The following is a 22,751-nucleotide window of genomic DNA, read 5'->3' as shown; positions in this document are numbered from 1 at the left end:
CAGAAATTTATTTTCATAGTTTTAAGGGCTAGAAAAGTCTGAAATCAAAGTGTTGGAAGGGCCATCCTCTCTCTGAAGCTTGTAGGAGAAGATGCTCCCTTGCCCCCTCTAGAGTCTAATAGTCCTACACATCTCTCTGCACGTGACAGCATAACCTAATCTCTGCTTCCAGTGCCACATGGCCACACCTCCTTTATTTCTCTTTACTCTGCTTATAAGGATACCAGTCATAGTGGATTAGTGCCCATCCTCACCCACTATGGCCTTGTCTTAACTTGATAACATCTGCAAAGACCCTGTTTTGGAACTGTCACCTTCATAGATACTAAGGGTTATGACTTGAATGTACTTTGAAGGGAGGTACAGTTCAACCCATAGTATAAGATGTGTGAAAATCCATAAGTCCAGGTCCTTGTGTTCTCACCTTGCATAAACTAGTGTTCCTGGGACAAATTGGGAGAATCACCACTTACAAGGTTGATTTGTAGCATTTACATACCCAATTATTGACCCCTACCAAAAAACCCACTTAACCCTGGAACAAAATGATACAAATAGGCCTGAATTTTATTTATTTAATCTATGAAGGCAAATTTATCTTTTTTAGTTGAATAATGTTGTCCCATGGATATGTAAGAGAGAAGCAGAAGGAATGACTCATGTACAGGCAGTCTAAGCCCTCCCTTCCCCTAAGATCATCCCATACATGACCATTCATCCTTCAACTATTTTTTTCAGGGACTCACTTGATCATTCCATCTAACTATTTTTACCAGGAGAGAGTCTTGCTTTGTTTGTTTGCTTGCATACTTGGTTGATTAGTTGGTTTTATTGGGCTTCCCCTGTGACTCAGTGGTAAAGAATCCTCTTGCAATGCAGGAGCCACAGGAGATGGGAATTTGATCCCTGGGTTGGGAAGATCCCCTGGAGGAGGAAATGGCAACCCACACCAGTATTCTTGCCTGGAGAATCCAGGGGAACAGAGGAGCCTGGTGGCTACAGTCCATGGGGTTGCAAAAAGTCAGATATGACTGAAATGACTTAGACTGCATGCATGCATTTTCCTAAAGCATTTCTTTCTATTCAAGTTGAGTTCATTCAGTAAATATTGAGAGCTACCTAACACATTTTAGGAGAAGAAAACTAATTTTGCCTCTACCTTCCCAAGTTCTTAGCTGAGACTACTATAAGAAACAACAAATTAGCAAGAGGGAAACAAAGAGAAGTTTATTAACATGTAATGCAAGATAATCACGATGGTATGATCACTCACCTAGAGCCAGACATCCTGGAATGTGAAGTCAAGTGGGCCTTAGAAAGCATCACTACAAGCAAAGCTAGTGGAGGTGATGGAATTCCAGTTGAGCTATTTCAAATCCTGAAAGACGATGCTGTGAAAGTGCTATAGTCAATATGCCAGCAAATTTGGAAAACTCAGCAGTGGCCACAGGACTGGAAAAGGTCAGTTTTCATTTCAATCCCAAAGAAAGGCAATGCCAAAGAATGCTCAAACTACCATACAATTGCACTCATCTCACATGCTAGTAGAAGAAGGAAATGGCAACCCACTCCAGTGTTTTGCCTGGAGAATCCCAGGACGGGGGATCCTGGTGGGCTGCCATCTATAGGGTCACACAGAGTCGGACATGACTGAAGTGACTTAGCAGTAGCAGCAGCAGCAGCACATGCTAGTAAAGTAATGCTCAAAATTCTCCAAGCCAGGCTTCAGCAGTATGTGAACCATGAACTTCCAGATGTTCAAGCTGATTTTAGAAAAGGCAGAAGAACCAGAGATCAAATTGCGAACATCCTCTGGATCATGGAAAAAGCAGGAGAGCTCCAGAAAAACATCTATTTCTGCTTTATTGACTATGCCAAAGCCTTTGACTATGTGGATCACAAGAAACTGTGGAAAATTCTGAAAGAGATGGGATACCAGACCACCTAACCTGCCTCTTGAGAAACCTGTATGCAGGTCAGGAAGCAACAGTTAGAACTGGACATGGAAGAACAAACTGGTTCCAAAGAGGAAAAGGAGTATGTCAAGGCTGTATATTGTCACCCTGCTTATTTAACTTATATGCAGAGTACATCATGAGAAATGCCGGACTGGAAGAAACACAAGCTGGAATCAAGATTGCCGGGAGAAATATCAATAACCTCAGATATGCAGATGACACCACCCTTATGGCAGAAAGTGAAGAGGAACTCAAAAGCCTCTTGACGAAAGTGAAAGAGGAGAGTGAAAAAGCTGGCTTAAAGCTCAACATTCAGAAAACGAAGATCATGGCATCTGGTCCCATCACTTCATGGGAAATAGATAGGGAAACAGTGGAAACAGTGTCAGACTTTATTTTTGGGGGCTCCAAAATCACTGCAGATGGTGACTGCAGCCATGAAATTAAAAGACGCTTACTCCTTGGAAGAAAAGTTATGACCAACCTAGATAGTATATTGAAAAGCAGAGACATTACTTTGCCAACAAAGGTCCATCTAGTCAAGGCTATAGTTTTTCCAGTGGTCATGTATGGATGTGAGAGTTGGACTGTGAAGAAAGCTGAGCACTGAAAAATTGATGCTTTTGAACTGTGGTGTTGGAGAAGACTTGAGAGTCCCTTGGACTGCAAGGAGATCCAACAAGTCCATTCTGAAGGAGATCAGCCCTGGGTGTTCTTTGGAAGGAATGATGCTAAAACTGAAACTCCAGTACTTTGGCCACCTCATGCAAAGAGTTGACTCATTGGAAAAGACTCTGATGCTGGGAGGGATTGGGGGCAGGAGGAAAAGGGGACGACAGAAGATAAGATGGCTAAATGGCATCACCAACTTGATGGACGTGAGTCTGAGTGAACTCCGGAAGATAGTGATGGACAGGGAGGCCTGGCATGCTGCGATTCATGGGGTCGCAAGGATTCGGACAGGACTGAGCGACTGAACTCAACTGAACTGAACTGAGTGCATGTATACATTGGGAGATACCCAGTGGGGAAAAATGAATAACTCTCTGAGGCGGTTTAGAACTCAGACTTAAATACCTTAATGGAGAAAGGGAGGGAGGGATGTGGACCTTCTAGAGGAGAGTAAATAATTTTAGGATGATGAATGGCCCCTTAGAAAAATAAATGGTGTGGACTTCTACATGGTAAGTGTCAATCTCCTCCAGCTGATGAAAGTCCCCAAGAGGGGATTTATGACACTTGATTCCTTTGGAGCATTTGTCTTTAGACAGATAAGAGGAGTTCAGAGAAATCTTCTTGTATATGCTGTTTTTCAAGTGACTACTGCTCAACATAACTAACAAGCCAAAGGAGCATAGTTTGGGGCAGCATAGTTTGCTACCTTCAACATCTGAAGATGACTTAGAGTCACTTCTTCATGTCCATAGGATATTTGGTCATGGTTTACTTTAATCTGCTTCTGCCTTAAATTCATTCATTGTCATTTATAGTGTGGGAACCCATACAGGACCTTAGATTTTACATGAAGAATTTATGGCAGGTTTTCTTAAGCATATGATTTTTCTTGGGAGGAGGACAGTGGTGGTATGGGACATCATAGAGGAAGTCCTTGGCACAGGGGCAGGAGTGTGGGACACAGCTGAGGAGGAGCAAGGTGACCCTGCTGGTATTCAGAGGTGGTATTAAGCCCCTCCTTTGTTTTGTGGGGTTTGTCTGAAAGCTAGTGTCAGGCCTTGGCAGGAAAGTTGCTCTGATTGCTGTGGTCAACCACATCCTGGATCTTTTCCTCCAGTGTGTTTCCAATCTCATTCACCTATGCCAGGATGTGGTCCAAGATACTGCTCATGTCTGGGCCCACCTGGGCTGGGCTGAGCCTTCCAAAAACATTTACAGAGCCACTAGAAGGACCAGGAGCAACAGAATGGGGTCTCATGGTGGTGCAGGAAGGGCCCTGTGAAGGCTCCTTCCTGGGCACTGAGGACTACACAAGTGAAGACTTTCAAACTGAAGACATTTGAGATATGACAGATCCAAAAATAGGCCTTTTTGGAGCTTCCTTGATCTGACTAAGAACAAAAAACTTTGGAGAGTCAGGCTGCCATAAATTCCCTTTCTGGGGCAGTTTCTCAGCCAGGAGAGAGAGGAACCACTGACACAAGGGAAGATAAATTACGTAAACACTATCATGAACTGTCACACGTTCTATTTGTTTCCTTACAAAGCTCATTGGTATTTCCCCAATAAACTCATTTGTTCTTCCCAGTGAAGCCCTTTCTCCCAGATCCCTTTCTTCTATTAAGTTGGAATATAAACCCCACCTCTAGCCATTTTGGGAACCACTGCTTTTGTGACTTGCATGCATATGAATAAACTTTTCTCTTTTTAATCTTTTCTCTTGTTAATCTGTCTGTTAGCTAACCTGAAGGCTCCCCAACCAGGAAACCTATCATAGAAGAAAAACTATCCTAGAACAGAAGGAGCACAGATCAAATTCCACTATAATTATAGGGTTTCAGAAGAAATAAGGAAATTGAAACATGTTAAAGACCAAGAGATATGTTGGCAGGAGAGCCCTACTTAATAGAAAATAGGACAGAAATCTGGAGAGAGAGAATCATGAGAAGAGAAAAAAGTAAAAGGATTTTGCTTTATAAATTCTGGCTTAGGCATCTTAAACTACACAAATAAGTGGTAAACACTATCCTGCTTGCCAACTAGTTGGAAGTGGCAGATCCTAACTTTCTGACAAGTTAAAGAGCTATTGTCTAGCTTCCCTCCACACCACCGTCCCTCTCCTTCTTAGCCTACTGTTGCAGTGAACACCCACATTGCCACATTCCTCTACTATGTCTCTTTGACTGACAGTCCTTCTTCTGTGGTACACTTATTTTTAATACCAACAGAAAGAATTACCTTTTCAAAATGTCCAAGTATAATTGATTACACTTGGCTTGTTTCCATTAAAAAAAAAAAAAAGACAAGGCAATTGACTTTCCCAGTTCTTCCAAGTATATCCTTGCATAAATAAAGCGATTCTTGGTAGACTTCGGTGTAGTGCAGAACATGATGCATATTTTCTATGGTTAGTGAACCCTTTGTTTCAATTGCCTCCAAGGCCAATATATTTGGTTCCAATCTCCAGAAAGTTAAGCAATTAATAAAACTGTCAGATAAATGGCATCAAACCTCAATTGAATACAAATGGATGAACACACAGAGCACCTTTGATACTTAACAGAATCAGTCTCAAAAGCCACAAAGTGATGACCACAGTTATTAGCAATAATTAACTCTGACATTGCAATTAACTTATTTTACGTGTCACAAAGCATCTTTATATGTGATGAGAATGTTTACAATTATGTTAGGCATTAATATTGAGATTTCTTTCTCTCCCTCTTATTCTGTCTCCTTCTCCCACTCCCACTCTACTTCCTCCCTCCCTTCTTCTCTCAGTTCCTCCCTGCTTATTCTGACTCTTTGAATTTTATCAAGGATTATGCTCATAATTTGCAGAGATCAGTGCAAAATAAAAATGTGGGCTCCCTGGTTCACAAAGCAAGAAAACTGTACCATTAAAGGTACCAAAGTATAAAGTTTTTAAAATATTTTTTTACTTATGTAATAAAATACATGAGTGACAACATAAACTTACAAAATATGAAAAATATATTTAATTTCATAATAAAATATGGCTTCTTTTAATATAAACACAATTTTATTACATAAAATTAGCCTCATACAAGATAGGTCATGTGCAAACAACCCCCTCGCTGGGAGATACAGACCTATGCAGCTCTGATACAAAGACACAGCAGGAACCCTGTCCATGCACCTGCCCTCTGAACCTTTCCAACAGGATGGGGAACCAGGTCTTGGAGTCGCTTCAGTGCCAACAGGACTGGCTCCCTTAGTGGGGGCAGGGAAGGCCAAATCTCTGTAACTCACTTGGAGATGAGGACCAGGCTGGCTCCCAGTCTTGATCCTGCTCCCTCTTCAGGCCTACATATTCTTCTTACAAACTTAAGCCTCTGGTCCAAATCCCCTTCAAGAGAGGCCAGAAGACTGGGAGAATACCAGAAGGGTAGGAAGAGGAAAGGTTTCCTCAGAGCATCTCACCAAAGGTCTTTTATGCTGTAGGCAGTGAAGCAGCACTCTAGAAGCTGAGTAAGATGGTAGGAAGTTTTTGTGTGACCCTCAGGAGAGGTCATGGTTCTGGCTGCTGTCCCCACAGCTTCTTCAATAATTGTGTTTTGCAGGCTCTGCTAGAGAGCATAGGATCTGTGAGAATGGTATGTTTTCAGAATGATCAGTGGCAGAATCAATGAGATTAAGCCACAGCAGGGCCTGAGTAAGAAAGTACTGTCCTTGCAGTGGGAAAAGATATATTGTTCACCAAAAGAACTGCAAGAATTAGTTAATTTGCCATGGAAGCAATCAAGAGAAAAGGCTGAGGAATAGATATTGAGAACTCTTTACCAGAGAGGGAGGACTGGAAAGTTTTGGGGTATTGATTTACTTGAGTTAATTACTATGAAAACACTTGTTTTTTACTCAGGATTTAATCTCCAGGCAAAGACACCTGTATCTGGTCCTAACCCACTGTTAGGATGTCTCCTTGAAGTTTGTAAACACGGTCATCTACTATAAATAAGGTGGAGGTGCCAGTTATGCCTTGACTTAATATTGAGGAATCCAACCAGTCCATTCTGAAGGAGATCAGCCCTGGGATTTCTTTGGAAGGAATGATGCTAAAGCTGAAACTCCAGTACTTTGGCCACCTCACGCGAAGAGTTGACTCATTGGAAAAGACTCTGATGCTGGAAGGGATTGGGGGCAGGAGGAGAAGGGGACAACAGAGGATGAGATGGCTGGATGGCATCACCCACTCGATGGACAAAAGTTTGGGTGAACTCCGGGAGTTGGTGATGGACAGGGAGGTCTGGCATGCTGCAATTCATGGGGTCACAAAGAGTCAGACATGACTGAGCAACTGAACTGAACTGACTGAATATTGAGGAAAGGGTCCAAAAGATCAAAGTTGGGCATATTAGGAAATATTTGTTATATAAGATCAGAAAACCTTGATATATTCATAAAAGCTAAATTGATTATCTGTTAACTATAGTCCCACACGTGCGTGGCATTTAATGTACAGTGGTGAGAGAAAATTCTCTACCAATACACTTGATAATTAATTCTTCTGAGAAGAAAAAGAAGCCTGACATGAGAACATGAGAATATATATATACACCTGGGGAGTAGCAGATGGGCTGATTTATTGGTCAAGGACCTAGACAGATGGAGATGGGAGTACTAGAGGTCAAGGATCTGGGAAAGAAGAACTTGCTGGAGTGGGCACAATATCTGTATATCTTTTTGTCTCAGAGAGTACCCACAACAAAGGAAGCACTTAAAAACCAGGAAGACTAAACGAGTTGCATAGTACATATGAACTAGACTTGGTCCTCAGTAACCCTCATGCTTGTTCAATGGGTTCAAGAACAGGGGGGCCATGATGACAAGAAAGGAGGCTGTGCATCAGTTCCACATCCTGGGCTTTCTTTTACCAAGACAGATGTAGCTACTGTTGTGGCTCAGTGTCTGACCTGCAAACAACAGTGATCTACATAGGATACCAAACTCCCACCAATATAATATCATCTCTGAAAGGATCAGGAAGCCACTGGGTAACAAATTGATTACACTGTACACTCTGCTCTCAGGAGGGAATACTGTTTCATCCATACTTGGACAGAGATATGTTTTAGCAATGGGTTTGCCTTCTCTTACCCCCTAGGATCATATCTGAGATCACAGGTTAGCGATCTATTGGCATGAGACTCTAATAGGATAGCCTTGGATCAAGGGTGAGGGGATGGGCAAATGACCACACGACTCACTGATGCAATCATATACCACATCATGATAGTCTCTTAAAGTCTCAGGTGAGTCATCTGCAAGATTGGGACACTATTTTTTTAAATGTGAGATATACTTCCAAATACTGGCCATTATATAATGCTGTGTTACAGAGAGAATACAATGACCTGAGAACCAAAGGTTGGAAGTAGCAGTGGCCCTTCTCACCATCATGCTCAGTGACCATCTTGGGTAAAGTGTATTTCCTGTCCCTAAAATTTTAGGTACTTCAAGATTAGAAGTTCTGATTCCCAGAGTGGGGATATATTTTTTCCCAGGAGATGCAGTAACGATTACACTAAATATAAAGTTACACCTACTACCTAATCATTTTAGGCTCCTCATTCTGATAGAGAACAGACAAAGAAAGTATTGTTGTACTAGGAGGGTAACTGACCATGATTATGACAAGGAAATGGCTTAGTGCTGGATAAATGGGGCAAGAAGACACATATTTAGAAGATTCAATAACATAGCTTTTAGTGTTCCAGTGCCTAGTGATAACTATAAATCAACAATTATAGTAATTATGGCCTAACATGAGGAAGTAACCTGTAGACCCCTAAGGGATGATAGCCTGGCTTATCCACTGAACAAGCAACCTAAACAGCATGAGTGCCAGCTGAGAGTGAGAGGAATAAAGATTGGGTAGATTGTAGATGAGTGAGCAAATGGTCAACAGGTGTGCAGGAAAAGATGCTCATCATCATTAATTATTAGAGAAATGCAAATCAAAACTACAATGAGGTACCACCTCACACCAGTCAGAATGGCCATCATTAAAAAGTCTAAAAATAATGAGTGCTGGAGAGGGTATGGAGAAAAGGGACCCTCTTACATCATTGGTGGGAATATAAATTGGTGCAATTACTATGGAGAACAGTATGAATTTTCCTCAAAAAACTAAAAATAGAGTTGCCATCAGTTCAGTTCAGTTCAGTCACTCAGTCGTTTCCAACTCTTTGCTACCCCATGAATTGCAGCATGCCAGGCCTCCCTGTCCATCACCAACTCCCAGAGTTTACCCAAACTCATGTCCATCGAGTCGGTGATGCCATCCAGCCATCTCATCCTCTGTTGTCCCTTTCTCCTCCTGCTCCCCAGTCCCTCCCAGCATCAAGGTCTTTTCCAGTGAGTCAACTCTTCTCATGAGGTGGCCAAAATATTGGAGTTTCAACTTTAGCATCAGTCCTTCCAATGAATACCCAGGACTGATCTTAGGATGGACTGGTTGGATCTCCTTGCAGTCCAAGGGACTCTCAAGAGTCTTCTCCAACACCACAGTTCAAAAGCATCAATTCTTCAGTGCTCAGCCTTCTTCACAGTCCAACTCTCACATCCATACATGACCACAGGAAAAACTATAGCCTTGACTAGATGGACCTTTGTTGGCAAAGTAATGTCTCTGCTTTTGAATATGCTGTCTAGGTTGGTCATAGCTTTCCTTCCAAGGAGTAAGCGTCTTTTAATTTCATGGCTGATATATGACTCAACAATACCACTCCTGGGTATATGCCCAGGCAAAACTCTAATTTAAAAATATACATTCAGCCTTGTGTTCATAGCAGCACTATTTGCAATAGCCAAAACATGGAAACAACTTAAGTGTCCATCAATAGATGAATGGATGTGGTACACATATACAGTGGAATATTACTCAGTCTTAAAAAAAATGAAATACTGTCATTTGCAGCAACATGGATGGATCTAGAGATTACCATACTAAACAACGTAGAAACAGAAAGACACATGATATCAATTACATGTGGAATCTAAACTATGACACAAATGGACGTATCTATGAAATAAAAACAGACTTTAGACAAGAGATGTGTGGTTGTCAAGCAGGAAAAGTTTCAAGGAAGGTAAGGACTAGGAGCTTGGGACTGTTAGATGCAAACTATTATATATAGGGTATATAAGAAACAAGTTCCCACTGTATAGTACAGGGTACTATATTCAATATCCCATGATATACCATAATGGGAAAGAACACGCAAATATAGTGAAATTAAAATGCTACAAGTAAATCTGAAGGGTACAAGGGGTGGCCCAGAAGAGTCCTGCTTTGCTTTGCCCATCTCCTCTTGGCCCTTACTGTTCTCATATATATAAAACTGAGCCACTTTGCTGTACAGTAGAAATTAAACACAATGCTATATATCAACTATACTTCAACAACATTTTTTTAAAAAGAATGTAGTTTACAGATGATGGCCTAGAGACCAACTGCATCAGCCTTATTTTTGTCTTCATTTTCTATCATTTTTAAGGAGACTATGCCAAAGCCTTTGACTGTGTGGATCACAAGAAACTGTGGAAAATTCTGAAAGAGATGGGAATACCAGACCACCTGACCTGCCTCTTGAGAAACCTGTATGCAGGTCAGGAAGTAACAGTTAGAACTGGACATGGAACAACAGACTGGTTCCAAAGAGGAAAAGGAGTATGTCAAGGCTGTATATTGTCACCCTGCTTATTTAACTTAAATGCGGAGTACATCATGAGAAACACTGGGCTGGAAGAAGCACAAGCTAGAATTAAGATTGCTGGGAGAAATCTCAATAACCTCAGATATGCAGGTGACACCACCCTTATGGCAGAAAGGGAAGAGGAACTAAAAAGCCTCTTGATGAAAGTGAAAGAGGAGAGTGAAAAAGTTGGCTTAAAGCTCAACATTCAGAAAACGAAGATCATGGCATCTGGTCCCATCACTTCATGGGAAATAGATGGGGAAACAGTGGAAACAGTGTCAGACTTTATTTTTGGGGGCTCCAAAATCACTGCAGATGGTGACCGCAGCCATGAAATTAAAAGACGCTTACTCCTTGGAAGAAAAGTTATGACCAACCTAGATAGCATATTCAAAAGCAGAGACATTACTTCACCAACAAAGGTCCGTCTAGTCAAGGCTGTGGTTTTTCCAGTGGTCATGTATGGATGTGAGAGTTGGACTGTGAAGAAGGCTGAGCACCGAAGAATTGATGCTTTTGAACTGAGGTGTTGGAGAAGACTCTTGAGAGTCCCTTGGACTGCAAGGAGATCCAACCAGTCCATTCTGAAGGAGATCAGCCCTGGGATTTCTTTGGAAGGACTGATGCTAAAGCTTAAACTCCAGTACTTTGGCCACCTCATGCGAAGAGTTGATTCATTAGAGAAGACTCTGATGCTGAGAGGGATTGGGGGCAGGAGGAAAAGGGGACGACAGAGGATGAGATGGCTTGATGGCATCACCGACTCGATGGACGTGAACTCCGGAAGTTGGTGATGGACAGGGAGGCCTGGCATGCTGCAGTTCATGGGGTCTCAAAGAGTCGGACACGACTGAGTGACTGAACTGAACTGAACCATCATTTTAAATAATAAGTGACCAAACATAGTGATAGGGCTTCCCAGGTGCCATGAGTGGTAAAGAACTTGCTTGCCAGTGCATGAGACATAAGAGACATGGGTTCAATACCTGGGTCAGGAAGATTCCCTGGAGGAGGGCATGGTGATCCACTCCAGTGTTCTTGCCTGGAGAATCCCATGGAGAGAGCAGGGTCGCAAAGACTCAGACATGACTGAAGCGACTTTGCACGCATGCAAATATATGAAATTAAAATGCTACGAGTGAATCTGAAGGGTACAAGGGGTGGCCCAAAACAGCCCTGCTTTTCTCTGCCCATCTCCTCTTGGCTCTTACTGTTCTCATACAGCTTCTTAAGTGAGAGCCCAAAGGTCTGAGCCAGTGCTGAAGCAGTCACAATAGAGAAGGCTGCCAGAAGTGCTGGAGAATTAATGCCCCCTCTCCCCCGCCCCAGAACAACAAATTCTTCAAACAATGACAACAAACAACAGCAAAAGTCTTCAACAAATGATGGATAAGAGCTGAAGGATAAACACCCCAGCTTTCTATACTTCTGGTTAGAACAACTCACAGAGATGAATTACATAGTCCCTCAGAGGTCTTCATCAGGATGGAACTTCAGTTGCCAGTAACAGCAATCTGCTCATTAATGTACCTTTCTTGACTTTCTTCCCCATGCTGACTCACTTCCCTACTTTCCCACCAACGTTTTCTTGAATCATTTGCCAAACCAATTACTTTCACTCAAATCCTTGTCTCGGGGTCTGTTTCTTGGGGAAACTGATCTAAACCAATTTTGCAGAAGAATAGGAGGACTATCAACCCACAGAAAAATCAATTGGGAGATATCTACCAGAAAATATGTACCGCAGAGAAGGAGTTTTAAAAGTTTTAATTAATATTATTCTTAATATAGAAAGAATGTAAAATCCCACAATTAATCATACAAAACATAATTGTCAATATTGAGAGTAGTTAAAAGAGACATTAGAATAGGAAGAGATTAATATAATTTTTTAAGCAAAGGTGAAATATTAGATGTGTTTGTAGTAGGAGATTTTTCTTCTGGGGAAAAAAAGGACATGCTTTAGTTAAATATCTGATTTACATTTTATTCTTTTGTAAAATCAGGGAAATTAATGATTTGGATAATTGTTGATGGGGCAGAAGCTTTTGGCACTAATCATTGACAAAATGTGTTTCTTCTAAGATTTGTTACAAAAGACTTTTCTGTGTTACAATCAGCAGGTCGAACATAAAAATAATGGTAAGAATCGGGCACTATTGGATAGTGTGTAGTTAGAAAACTCACTGTTAATCACCATTCATTTATGCATTTCTTGAGGATGCTGTGCACACAAGGATCTTCTTTTTAGTTGTTATTTAGTTGCTAAGTTGCCTCCGAGTCTTTGCAACCCCATGGACTACAGCCCATGAGGCTTCATCCGTGGGATTTCCCAAGTAAGAATACTGGAATGGGTTGCCATTTCCTCCTTCAAGGGATATTTCTGAATGACCCCTGAAATGGAAAGAGGGATCTGAATGAAAAGAGTTGTCTCCTCAATTTTAGTGCTGCTGCCAGACCAGGACTGAAAGCAATAGAGGCAGAGGACTAATGATCCCTCCAGGTGGTCCAAGAAGTGACCTATGGACAAAAACCCCAGAGCCTGAATGTCCTCAGGATATGCTTTTTTCAACCTGTGCCACACTGCACTTTTGCTTTCTCCACAAAAGTGAAACCATGGCTTATGGATTACCTCCCTTCCTTCTAATTAAACATATGTAACTACTCACTAATATTTTAATATTTAAAATACTCAAGCTAAAAACAATTATTAAGCAATTCAATTCCTTTCCCTCAATGAATAGAAAACACTTCATTGCATTTCTAGACAAGCATGTAAGCAATAAGTTTGCTAGAGTACTTACAGGACAATCATAGGAAACAAATGCCCAAATCCAATTAGTATGCCAGTAAACACTTGTCACACAAGGCAACAATAATAATTACAACTTATTATCCTAGAGGAAATATAAAAACCAAGAGGTAATCAAAATAGCCCAATGCACTGTAGAGAAAATCTACCACATTCATTTCTTTGCATTGTCAAATATATGATCCTGAAGTTTTTTTAAAAAGTAAGAGAATCCTTCAAACAATGGATAGTCCCAGTGGAAACATTTTTCAAAGTCTGTTCTCCAAACTTTCCTTATATTTTCAAGTTCATAAAAAATTCCCAGTAAATAGATTTTAATTGCACTTAACATCAAATTAACCCTTCCCCCTAGATATTCCATATTACCTCATGAAATAGAAAACAATTCATATCTAGCTTGCCTCTAACTGGAAGCCACAGTCTAAGATTCTATTTGAAAAGAGCAAGAAGTCCTCCAATAGGTTAGAGTAACTAAGGTAATTTAAATATGGGTGAATACAGGAAAAAATTCCCAGATTCCCTTACTTTCTTTGTTGAAACCCATTCTTTTGGAAAATCATTTTGTTTAGGCTTTGGACAACAAAATGCATCGTCAAGAAATTTTATAGCAATAATTATAAAAGATGTCCATTTGAACCCATTGAGGTCTCACTGATTTTATAACACCCAGCAGACCTCCCTGCAGGAGAACACTATATTTATGTGAGCAATATATGCGACAATTGAGATCGTAAAATTAAATGACCACATAGAACTGTCATTTATATGATGAGCGCCTACATATGTGATGGCTGGTTTATTTTGCAGCGTCAGGTTGCGTTAAATGGTCCACTCTCAGTGAACGGTTTTAATCACGCATTTCTTCACTCTTTCTGCAATATTACACTTGAAGGACTAGTAAGCAGTTTGCTATGAAATGCTAAATGGTTACTGGCACTGCTATTCTGACAGAAGAGCTCACTAAAATAGAAGTACAGTACATATTGTATGCAATTGTTTTATGAGGGACATTATGGTTACTAGAATAACATTTCACAATTACCAACTGCTGAGAGAAAAGTCATTAAGATATTTGGCGAGCCAGTGCAATTTTTCAACAGAGCTATAGTACAAGACCTTAGAACGGCTTCCATAGGGGGAGACAGGCTGTTTCACAAGAGAAAAAAAATAAGTCTCAAGTCTCTGTTGTTTGATTTATACCATGTTATCTTCAGAGTCCAGTGAGGAAGTTATAGAATGTTGTCAGGAGTGTCGAATGATGGGGAATACTTACATAAAATATATGTATATTCATATACAATAATTTATGGTATATGTGTGTGATCCTGGTGTGTGTAAATGATTAACCTCTTGTGATAATTGTTAGGACAATGTCAATGTACTAAAACTCAGCTTTTCCTGGGGAAATACTTTGGAGATTAACTTGTGTATTTTATACACCTAATTTCTTTTTTTTTTTTTAACTGAAAAGATATTTATGGATGGGGGAGGTGAGAGAGTAGGGATCCACCTGTAAACATTTTACCCAAATAAGGAGGATAAAAATAGGTAGTTTGCTGTAAGCATTTTATGTTTCCTGCCAGGACTATTAGTGGTTAAAAAAAAGTGATGATAATTTTATAAATGTTGTGTGTAGATATGTATATTTTATGTATATAATGTATATACTTGAAATATGAATATATGTATGCATATAATATATGTAAGATAGATAGCTTTTTGATCTCTGAACTGACAAGGATTGTCCTCTGTTACTGCCAATGCTACTTCTATTACTTCTATTTTTAAAGTCGGGAAAAAAACACCAGCATTCACCGAAAACAAATATACTCTGGTCTGTGCTTCTACAGTAACAAAAATAGACCAAATTGGAATTATCGAGTCCAGTATGTCAGTGTGTATGGATAACAGTGAAGGCAAGACAAAACAACATCTCCCTTCCCACTGCTGTGATCTGCTTAGTAAGTGACACGCTACCTTGCACAGGGCTCCCAGGTAGCAACTGTTGTTGGAGTAAATTACATTTAAAAACCACTAGAAATCTTTTAATAAATAAAGGGACAAACAGATATTTTAAATTTACTAGAAAACTGGATTCTATTTTATTTAATACTTTGGACTTCAGTAAAAAAGTCTTGAGTTTCTCACAAAAATTGTAAAGGAGGAAAAAAGACAGTCAATTCAGTTAAAAAAAAAAAAAATCAGCAAACCAGCTGAATATTTCATTCTTTGATGTTTTGGTGCATAAAGAAATGCCTAAAGGATATGTAACTGACAGAATCATCACAATCAACTCTTATCTACATCAGGCCCTCTGTGACTTAGTTTTTATTAGCCAGTTTTAACTCCCTGTTTGCTAATAATAAAACTCACCAATATCATTAAGATTGATGTGGTGTGTGCATGTTCAGTCACTCAGTCGTGTCTAATTTTTGCAACCCTATAGACTGTGACCCACCAGGCTCCTCTGTCTATGGAATTCTCCAGGCAAGAATAGTGGAGTGGGTTTCCATTTCCCCCTCTAGGGAATATCCCCAGCTCATCAAACCCAAGTCTCCTGCAGCTCCTGCATTGGCAGGAGTATTCTTTACCATTAGGCCACTTGGGAAGCCCAAGATCAATGAGGAGATCACCTTATTTATAAAAAAAGGAAAACAGTTTGGGGCAGCACCAAGGTGACAAGAAAGATGTGTATATATATATATATTTAATTGGAATATAGTTGCTTTACAATGTTGTGTTAGTTTCTGCTGTACAGCAAAGTATCAGCCACACATATACATTTATCTCCTCTTCCTTGGATTTCTTTCGCACTTAGGTCACCACAGAGTGTTGAGTGAAGTCTCCTGTGCTGTACAGTAGGTTCTCGTTAGTTATCTATTTCACACATAGTATCAGTAGTATATACATGTCAATCCCAATCTCCCATTCCACCCCACCACACCCCTGTCCCTTCTTGGTATCCATACATTTGTCATCTATGTCTGTGTCTCTATATCTGCTTTGAAAATAGGTTTACCTATACTATTTTCTAGATTGCACATATATGTGTTAATATATAATATCTGTTTTTCTCTTTCTGACTTACTTCACCCTATATAATAGTTTCTAGGTCCATCTTCATCTTTACAGATGACCCAATTTCTTTCCTTTTTGTGGCTGAGTAATATTCCATTGTATATATGGACCACATCTTCTTTATCCATTCCTCTGTTGTACATTTAGGTTGCTTCCACGTCCTGGGTGTGGGCTTCACAAGTGATGAGGGGTAAAGAATCTGCCTACTAATGTGGGAGCTACAGAAGATGTGGTTTCAATCCCGGGTCAGGAACACTGTTGGAGGAGGAAATGGTAACCCACTTCAGAATTCTTGCCAGGATAATCCCATGGTCCCAGGAGACTGGAGGAATACATGGGGTCTCAAAGAGTCAGGCACGACTGAGCACACACGCACCCCTGTCCTGGCTATGTACTAGTGCTGCAAGGAACACAGGTGCATCTATCTTTTGGAATTATGGTTTCTCTGGGTATATGCCCAGGAGTGAGATTGTTGGGTTATATGGCAGTTTTATTTTTAAAGTTGTTGTTCTTGATAGAAGTGATGTTTCCTAACAAGAAAATATGTTAACTCTTGACTACTGATTTTCCAACAATCTCCTTTTGACCCATATACTTTGTTTCAAATAAACTATTATATAGTATATTATACAGAAGACATAAAGCATAATTTATTTTATTTAGAATCACAAGTTACTCTCTTACATACCCTTCCACATCCCATCATAGCTACATTTCTTTCCAGCTGGAGCCAAAGGAGTCAGTAAATTTCTAGGCCCAGATATTTGGATTGTGGGAGAATGAAAGAGTTAGAAACTGTTGTCCTTTCATTCTAATTCTCTCTATCTATCCCAGATCCAATCTAGATCCGATAACAGATCAGACATCTGTGTACACGGCCATTCCATTACCTCCCCTGCTTCCTCTTCTTTGTTTCCTTTCTCTTCTTCCCCTTCTCCTCATCTTCTTCTCCTTCTTCTTCTCTCTTTCTTCCCCCTCTTTCTCTTTCTACTTGTCTTTTTGGCTATTTCTTTTTCTGTATCTCCTTCCTCTTAGGTGGCACATCTTCCTCCTCCATTTGAATGAATGAATATACAGATGAATGAATTAGTCAATCAGTTCAGTTCAGTTCAGTTCAGTCACTCAGTGGTGTCCAACTCTTTGCAACCCCATGAATCGCAGCATGCCAGGCCTCCCTGTCCATCACCAACTCCCGGAGTTCACTCAGACTCACGTCCATCGAGTCAGTGATGCCATCCAGCCATCTTATCTTCTGTCGTCCCCTTCTCCTCCTGCCCCCAATCCCTCCCAGCATCAGAGTCTTTTCCAATGAGTCAACTCTTCGCACGAGGTGGCCAAAGTACTGGAGTTTCAGCTTTAGCATCATTCCTTCCAAATAAATCCCAGGGCTGATCTCCTTCAGAATGGACTGGTTGGATCTCCTTGCAATCCAAAGGACTCTCAAGAGTCTTCTCCAACACCACAGTTCAAAAGCATCAATTCTTCGGCTCTCAGCCTTCTTCACAGCCCAACTCTCACATCCATACATGACCACTGGAAAAATCATAGCCTTGACTAGACGGACCTTTGTTGGCAAAGTAATGTCTCTGCTTTTCAATATGCTATCTAGGTTGGTCATAACTTTTCTTCCAAGGAATAAGCGTCTTTTAATTTCATGGCTGCAGTCACCATCTGCAGTGATTTTGGAGCCCCAAAAAATAAAGTCTGACACTGTTTCCACTGTTTCCCCATCTACTTCCCATGAAGTGATGGGACCAGATGCCATGATCTTCGTTTTCTGAATGCTGAGCTTTAAGCCAACTTTTTCACCTTCCTCTTTCACCTTCATCAAGAGGCTTTTGAGTTCCTCTTCCCTTTCTGCCATAAGGGTGGTGTCATCTGCATATCTGAGGTTATTGATATTTCTCCTGGCAATCTTGATTCCAGCTTCTGCTTCTTCCTGCCCAGTGTTTCTCATGATGTACTCTGCATTTAAGTTAAATAAGCAGGGTGACAATATACAGCCTCGACGTACTCCTTTTCCTATTTGGAACCAGTCTGTTGTTCCACGTCCAGTTCTAACTGTTGCTTCCTGACCTGCATACAGGTTTCTCAAGAGGCAGGTCAGGTGGTCTGGTATTCCCATCTCTTTCAGAATTTTCCACAGTTTCTTGTGATCCACACAGTCAAAGGCTTTGGCATAGTCAATAAAGCAGAAATAGATGTTTTTCTGGAACTGTCTTTCTTTTTCGATGATTCAGCGGATGTTGGCAATTTGATCTCTGGTTCCTCTGCCTTTTCTAAAACCAGCTTGAACATCTGGAAGTTCATGGTTCATATATTGCTGAAGCTTGGCTTGGAGAATTTTGAGCATTACTTTACTAGCGTGTGAGATGAGTGCAATTGTGCAGTAGTTTTAGCATTCTTTGGATGAATTAGTCAATAGTTGGAATAAATATAAGAGGAAAGAAATAGTTTGAATTATTGGAAAATATATATTTGGATTATATATTTGAATTATAGTTCCATAATACCTTTCCTATATTAAGCACATACATTTAGTTACCTTACAGTGGAAAATATTTACAAGAATATTATGTTTCCTATATACAGATATTGAAGATGTTATTCACCTTTGATAAAAAATATCAGCACAGTGCAGAAAACTTTAGAGAAACATTTCAGCCCCAGAAGGCACTGTCTCTGCCAAACTAATAGGATTTTTTAATAGAGCAGCAGACACCTTAAAAGTGCTGAACAGCAGCCCTTAGAAAAAAGACTTTAACAAAATCCATACTTCATTTGAAAAAGGGCTGTGGAAACCTGCCTGGTAAATAGAATAGCTTTAGTTTTTCCAAGTTTTCCAGGCTTGTGACCCTGGGGAAAGCTTAATTAAACTCAATGAAGAAAAAAATTAAATCATAAAAGTTGAATAAGTCAAAATATAAAATATTCAATTATTATTGCCTGTTGGGGTTTGTTTTGTAAATATTTTATTCACAGTCCACACTTGGCTTCCTCTTCTCCTCATCTTTTAAGGGTTATCTGGGGAATAAACCCACGCTTCCCTACTCAGTCGCTTGACTTCCTTTAAGTCTTCTTATAATTTATTAAATGATGTTTTTAGAAACATAAGTACTTCAAGTTTCCTTTCTTATCGTTTTGTGTGTTGTTCTTTTCATCCTTTGAACAGCTGCAATTAGAGATATAAAAAAGACCCATTTGGACATCAGTCCATCCTTAGGGGATTTGGCCACAATTGTTTCTTTCATGGGGCTGCCTCCAGTCCTGCAAATACAGTACAAAAATTCTACATTGAATGTCCCAATATGACATAACTCTCCCAAGATGGAAAGGAATTTTTTTCATTCAATATACAGAAAACCTTCAGTAGTGGTTCTTATTTATGTGTTGCTTTCTAAAATAACATGTAGACATCAGATTCATCACGTTAACTTTTCTATTATGTACTTGTTTAAAAATTGTGAGTGCAAGGTGAATACTGAACTAAGTTTAAAAAGTGTTCAATGTTAACAAGCCGCCAAGGACCAAGTCTATGTTGAAATAAATGAGCCTAAAGTTTAGATAAGAATTAATACTATATCACTATTGTTTTTAATCATTATCTTGATAATCATTCACCATATCATCATGATATTTCAATTCCAACAAAACTACATAGTTTTGCCAGTAAGCTCAAATTATTAGAAAATGTTAGTATCAGATTTATCTTTTATGATAAACAAAAAATATTTTATATTACACTTCATATTACAATATCATTCTTATTTGGAGGTTGACTCAAGTATCATTTTATTAATCAAGTCATGCTTTATAGGCCAATGAGAACATGCTGTTCAAATGACAAGTTGCTTTCAACTTTGATTGATTAATTTGATTCTCACATATTCAGTCTGGTTAAATAGGAGGATAATAAGTAATAGTAATAAATACACATTTTATTCTACAGCATCTCTTGGTATACGTTAACCACTTTCACGACTGCCAATTATTTTGGAATGGTCTTTCTGTGTGTGACAACATTCCCACACTGAGAGTCTCCTCCCCAAACTGGATGTAGAACCCAAATGCGCCAGTTCCCTTGCATTTACAGCCACACCAACCATACAAGGCGAGACAAGACTTTTTGGATATGATCAACACTATGTCAAGTACAAAGTGACGGTACAGAGCTTCCATGTTGTTGGTACAGTTGGAATGAAAGTGTCTAGTGTAGAGCTACTGGAAAAGCAGTGACTTCTAGGCCATGGGAGTGGAAGTTTCAGAAAAGTCACGTTCCTGGTCTTTGCTTCTCTGTGGTGGCTGTGGCACCAGTGGAGGCTTCACCAGGCCACTTACGAGCCTTGTTGTGAGCATTGCAGCACTGTAAGCACTGAAAGCAATTATATGTAAGTATAAATATGTATTTAATTTTGAATCATGGTCTCTCCAACCCTTCTGAAGATTCTCTGAGACACCTAATATCTTTTAATAAATTATTTTTTTCTGTTGAAGTCTGCCAGAGAGGATTCTGGTGCTTGCAACTCAGAACCCTGACTGATATGCATAGCTCATTATACTCATAAGAACATTAAAGCTTGGACATTTCCTTTATCCTCTATGATTATGAGATCGGAAGAAAAATAAACAATAGAAAAATGAATGTTCACAGGAGTTTTTGAAACCTAAGTTATGATCTAATTTAATAAGCTATAACATGACCTGGTAGAATTGGTAAAAAGAAGCATGAGATGACTAAGAAATAGTTTCAAAAATAATTATGCAATCAGAGACAGCTGCATGTGACAACTGCAAGGGATTTAAAGTCCAATCCCTTGGACTGCAAGCATTTAAAGACTGCTTTAAAATTTAAAATTGTAGTTATTCAAGGGTATATTGAAAAACTTGTTCATCCTCACTGTCTGAGGTACAATTGCTGAGGATCCCTTGCCTAAAGGTGAATGAGTAAACGAGATGGGAAAAAAGATGCAATGATATTAAAATCTCAACAAGAAGGAAGTCTTGAAAAGGCAAATGATACATAAAAATGACTTCAAAGAGTATGCTATAGTTTACACTTTGAAAAATCAATATTCAATAAACATTTAAAGAAAAAAAGTGGTAAGCAAAAGCAGCAAACAGAAGTTTTCTGAAGAGTGACTCTGAATTATGAAATAGTATTTTATATGCCAGAGTAGTAAATGAGGAATTGTAATTTGGTGCAACCAATTCATCCATTTCTAATTTACACTCCTCACTGTGTCATTCATTGACTAATGCTTGAAATGTAGAGATGACTAACAAGATGGCTCTTGTTCGTTAGGACAACTCTTGACACCAAAACAGTATTGAAATTATCCCCAAAGCAACAGACTATTACCAAATTGATTTATGTGCTATCACTAGGACACTTTTAAATTCATAGCTAATCACATGAGTATAATATAAAATTCAACAGAGAATTCAGAATTTAGCTCTGAAAGAACATCTCAGCTACACACATAATTGCAAGTGAACATTTGAACAATTGAAATATATTTAGCAGAGAGAACCAGAGTTAACTGATCATTCATCCCCCCAAAAAATAAAAATCAGTGTTCCTACATGGCTTTTGGGATATCACATAAAAGGGAAGGGGAAAAAAGCTGCACTTTGAAGCTGAGCACTCACAAAACCTAATATTATATTAAAATTAAATAAATCAAGATGCAACTATCTTTCTAAAATCTGTTCATTGATTTGATATTGAATTTGAGGCCTGTTATTCAAAGATGGAAATTTTGAACAGGTAATTCAAGATAGAAAATTCACATGCATGAAGTTTGAATGTAAGTCTCCTAAAAATGGTAAAATGAAAAAAACACATTCACCTGCTTGATAAACAGAGACATCACATATATTATGAAAACATGTTTTCCATATGGCCTATTATGTTTAATGCTAATATCCATTTGTGGGGAAATGCTGGGTTGTGTGAGTCACAGACTGGAATCAAGATCACTGGCAGGAATATCAACAACCTCAGATACACATATGATACCACTCTAATGGCAGAAAGTGCAGAGGAACTAAAGCACTTCTTCATGTGGGTGAAAGAGGAGAGCAAAAAGGCTGGCTTGAAACTCAACATTCAAAAAACTAAGATCATAGCATCCAGTCCCATAACTTCACAGCAAATAGAAGGAGAAAAAGTGGAAGAAATAATAGATTTTCTTTTCTTGGGCTCCAAAATCACTGCAGACTGTGACTGCAGCCATGAAATAAAAAGATGCTTGCTTCTTATGACAAACCTAGACAGTGTATTCAAAAGCGCAGACATCACTTTGTATAGCCAAAGCCATGGTTTTTCCAGTCATCATGTACAGATGTGAGTATTGGACCAAGGAGAAAGCTGAGCACCAAAGAATCAATGCTTTCAATTTGTGGTGCTGGAGAAGACTCATGAGAATCCCTTGGACTGCAAAGAGATCAAACCATTCAATCCTAAAGGAAATCAACCCTGAATATTCATTAGAAGGATTGTTGCTG

The sequence above is a fragment of the Bos indicus genome, chromosome 1 (genome assembly GCF_029378745.1).
Source record: "Bos indicus isolate NIAB-ARS_2022 breed Sahiwal x Tharparkar chromosome 1, NIAB-ARS_B.indTharparkar_mat_pri_1.0, whole genome shotgun sequence".
Taxonomy (NCBI): Eukaryota; Metazoa; Chordata; class Mammalia; order Artiodactyla; family Bovidae; genus Bos; species Bos indicus.
The sequence above is the reverse complement of the archived record's forward strand: the minus strand, read 5'-3'. Positions refer to the sequence as shown.